The sequence below is a fragment of the Hylobates moloch genome, unplaced genomic scaffold, assembly GCF_009828535.3.
Source record: "Hylobates moloch isolate HMO894 unplaced genomic scaffold, HMol_V3 SCAFFOLD_12, whole genome shotgun sequence".
Classification (NCBI taxonomy): domain Eukaryota; kingdom Metazoa; phylum Chordata; class Mammalia; order Primates; family Hylobatidae; genus Hylobates; species Hylobates moloch.
The window spans coordinates 98,330,168-98,334,425 of record NW_026652287.1 but is presented as its reverse complement, the minus strand read 5'-3'; the positions used below and the strand labels follow the sequence as shown (position 1 = coordinate 98,334,425).

The following is a 4,258-nucleotide window of genomic DNA, read 5'->3' as shown; positions in this document are numbered from 1 at the left end:
TGCATTCCTGGGACGCCTGCAGGCCCACACCCCCACCATCTGCATACTATAAAGGCTTTCTTCATGGAAGAACTCCAGACAGGGAAATATTTTGGTACTGGTCTGAATTAAATACCAAAGCCTTATTTGTAATTTGTGCTTAGGCTATGACACGTAAAGGATTCCGAAGGGCGACAAGTGTGAGTCCATTTGGCATTCCTTCTTTGGGCAATGGGGAAGGAGATGGCAAGTCAAGGGAAGTTAGAGTTATCCAGCCCCGGCTACGTCCAGCTGCCAGGGCTTAACTGAATTGACAGTCAGAGGAAGAACTAGCAGAGAGCTCTGAATCAGATTTCAGTGGTTCCACCTCAAATGGGAGTTTCTCATTGGTCTGGCAAGAGCCGTGGCTGGATTTAAAGTGAAACTGAGCCATGGACCCTGGGGGACAGCGCAGGATATTACAAATGACAGCTGCTTGTCTCAATAGCAACATCTGGTCAAGAGGCCTGATCCATGGCCCTTGGTATGTGAAGCATGGGGATGCATTGACATCTGGGTTTGAGTATCTGAAGAAAGCTGTTTTAGAGCAGAGCAGAGACTCAAAGCATTGGTTCTCATTCATTACTAGTCTTGTGATTTTGAATCAGGCATGTGGCTTCTCTAAGCCTCAGTTTGCTAATCTGTAAACAGGAGAATAATAGTACTTGCCTCTCAGGTTCTTTTTTTTCTTTTGTCAAAAGCATTTTATAAGCTACAAAGGGGTCTAGAAATGTAGTTTATTACAATTGTTGTTACTTACAGGTCTGAATTTCCTGCAGGAAAAGGGGATAGAGAAGTATAAGAAATAATGGTAGCTTTGCACAGTGGCAGTATGGTAGCCCATGAGGTTTATCCAACGCCCGATTATTGCTAGTTGAAAACGTTTCCCAATACCTTGCCATGATGACTTAAAATATAGTCGGCATGGGCAATTTTTGCAGTCTGTATTGAAACTGAACTGAAAAAAAAAAAAAAGAAGGAAATAAGGGGAGGAACTGAAGAACAGAAAAAGGAGCAGAGATAACATCCTTTAAATTAAATTTTTAAGTGTTTTTAGGCACCTGGAGCCGTGCTAAGAGCTATGAAAATAAGGTTCAGAGATATCACTGTAGATTCAAGGCCTTTGCACGAAATGGAGCAAAGCTGATATGGAATGGGGTAGAGATGGGAGTTGGGGAGGACAGGAGTAACATTAATGGAGCATCTACGACGTCCAAGGCATTGCTGAGGATGCCGTTAACTCAAGTAAGCCTTTGCATAGAGTGTGCACCAGCCTCATTTTAGGGAGGAGGAAACCAAGACTCAGAGACATTGAGCAACTTGCTCAAGGTCACATGGCTAGCAAGTGATAGAGATGGGACTTGTCTGCCTCTAAAATACATCCTCATATGCAGCAAATGAGTCAATAGAGAAAAGTATAAATTGGGTAATTCATAGGGCATGTTATTAAAAAGGTGAAGGCTGAGAGAGAAAAAGAAAGCCCTGGCAGCTTGGTGACTGACTTCAGTCCTGTTTGCCTGGGACTTTCCCCATTTTAGAGTGAAAAGTCCTGTATCCTGGGAAGCCTCTCAGTCCCCGGCAATCTGGGATGGTTTGTCACCCTACAGCTGATAGCTAATTGCTGGCTTATTTGCTACCAGTTGGGTCATGCTGTTGCCTTGGTGAACACAGGCAGAATATTGATATCAGATGAGGACTTTCAAGGATGTGATGGAACAAGACAAAAACAAGACAACTCTGTAATTATTCCTGAACAGAGATAAAAACAGACACTGCACAACTGCAAAAATGACCAAATATCCCCCTCTCCTGGCTAACGGGAGTGACTACTGCTTCTTCTTCAATCATAACTCTAGCCCTACCTCTTTCTTTATTTTTTTTTTTTGAGATGGAGTCTTGCTCTGTTGCCCAGGATGGAGTGCAGTGGCACGATCTCAGCTCACTGCAACCTCTGCCTCCTGGGTTCAAGCAATTCTCCTGCTTAGCCTCCCGAGTAGCTGGGAATACAGGTGCATGCCACCATGCCTGGCTAGTTTTTGCATTTATTTATTTATTTTTAGGAGAGACAAGGTTTCATCATGTTGGCCAGGCTGGTCTCGAATTCCTGACTTGTGATCCACCTGCCTTGGCCTCCCAAAGTGCTGGGATTACACGGGATTGCAGGCGTGAGTCACCGCGCCCAGCCAACTCTAGCCCTAATTCTATCCTCCTACCCACTAAATAAAAATGAAGATAATCATTAAATTTCCCTAGGTTATATCTGACAGCTTCCATTCCGCACAGATCCCCCAGTTCCTTGAGTGCTCCCGGAAATCAGCTAACATACGGATTCACCTGAAATCAGCCAACACTCCCATAACAAGCCCTTTCTAACAGCCTGTTTGTGAGACACTTCATGGATCCTCATGGTGTGAACGGATCTCACCATGAAGAGCAACGCCAATTCTGTTTGACATCAGATGCGTTCCTGGAGGGTCTTTGACTTGAGGGCATTGATGGGGCTTACACAAGGGCAATGTGTGAAAAGTGGCAACCCCTAGCTTGTGGTGTCATAATTTTCTGTTTCTGGGCTAGCTAGACCAGATGCTTCTTTAAAGCAGAATCTCGTACTAAAAATAACTAGCATTTTTTGAGGGTTCTCACTTGCCAGGCACTGTACTAGGCTCTCTCCACGGACTGACTCATTTAATGCTCATCTGCACTTTGCAAAATAGGTGCAATTATTCTTCTCGTATCATGGATGCAGAAGAGGCATCTGTATAAAACTACAGAAATTGCTCAGAGTAAGTGGCAGAGCCAGGATGACTCTAGAGCCCTGCTGACACCCACCAAACATTCAATGTTTGGGGATAAATCAATGGCCGACATGTCTTCAAATGAGCCACAGAAGGTCCTGGACTAATAATAAGACTAAGTCCTCCTACTGTGGTTCAGGCATAGTTTTGAACACTTGACATGTATTCACTCACTTGACCCTCACAACAACCCCATGCAGTCAGTATTATTATTACTCCCAATTTACAGATAAGAAAAACTAAGGCCCAAAGGGGTATATAAAACATTTATTTAGCACTTATAATGAATAAAATGCTTTCGTATTTTCTTTTTCTTTCTTCACAACAGCCCTATGAAGTACTGTATTTGATATAATCTAAGATGCTATCAATTATAAGAAACACCATTGTGATTTTATGTGCCATCAAGAAAAAATCCCACCAATTACATTTATAAGAAGTCCTTGAATTGTATCCAGTTTTCAGAGACACTAAAACGAGAGGAAGAATGCATTTTAGAATTGATGAAATGGAATAGGTATTATTTATCCCCATTGTACAGATGTAAAACCTGAGCCTCTGAAATGAGTGATTTCTCAAAGTCAAAAAATTGGCCAAAAAAAAGGTCCATAAAATATGCTTTTTCTTTAGAGTTATTCTAAATGTTATGGGTATCTTTGATCTCTGAATTTGAAGGAGGGCTTCCTGGGTGTGTCTGGCTCATTGGCACCCCTGAGGCAGAACAGTTTTTGGGCAAGGGAGTACTACCTGTGCTGTTCAAATTACATCTTGTGGGTGGCCAACTACCTCATCTGAATGTAGGTGAGCTTTTCTTCTTTGCTGGCCCCTGCCAGCTTGTGGGAACCCTCACCCTGGCCCCAGTCCCTACACGACACATAACCTAGCCAGTCCCTTTGCTCGTGTTCTCAAGCCGTTTGGGGCCTGTTTGCAAGGCCTGCCATGCTCTCCCCGGAAAAGCCTCAATTACGTAGATAATAAACCTTTTCATATTCTTTTGGTATATGTGTGGCTTTATCAATCTTGACATCCAGACCAAATTTCGAGCGGAGGTCCCTCCCGCTTCTGCAGAATGGTTACAACTGGTCTCTAAGAAAAACTCAAGGGAAGGCCACATCATTTAAAAGCCATTTAAAATTCTTTTAACAGAGAAAATATTAACCATGTCTTCCTAGCTATTTTTAAAACGAAGAGAGGTCCTGCTGTCAGCTTCCATGTTTAATTGAAAGTCTGTGGACACCTCTCAATGGTACTTCACTATTGCTTTCCTCACAAGATCCAAAGGAGAGCTGGTGGAAGGACGGCAGTGAGTGGCTTGGCCATCCTGCATGGGCCAGCACATGTGAGGATAAAGGCCAGAAAGGAAAAGACCTTCCATATTGTCAGTCAGAAGAGGCAAGGCTGAGAGAATCTGGATGGCTTTAAAAGGTCCTTCTGGAGTGAATGAG

General features: G+C 43.3%; 1 non-coding gene across 1 annotated transcript; it reads left to right on the top strand.

The window, feature by feature from the left end:
* Positions 1-831: 831 nt before the first annotated feature.
* On the top strand, positions 832-974 carry LOC116479843 (U4 spliceosomal RNA). The gene has a single exon (XR_004251131.2). It is a non-coding gene; the product is annotated as a U4 spliceosomal RNA (small nuclear RNA).
* Positions 975-4,258: the final 3,284 nt, after the last annotated feature.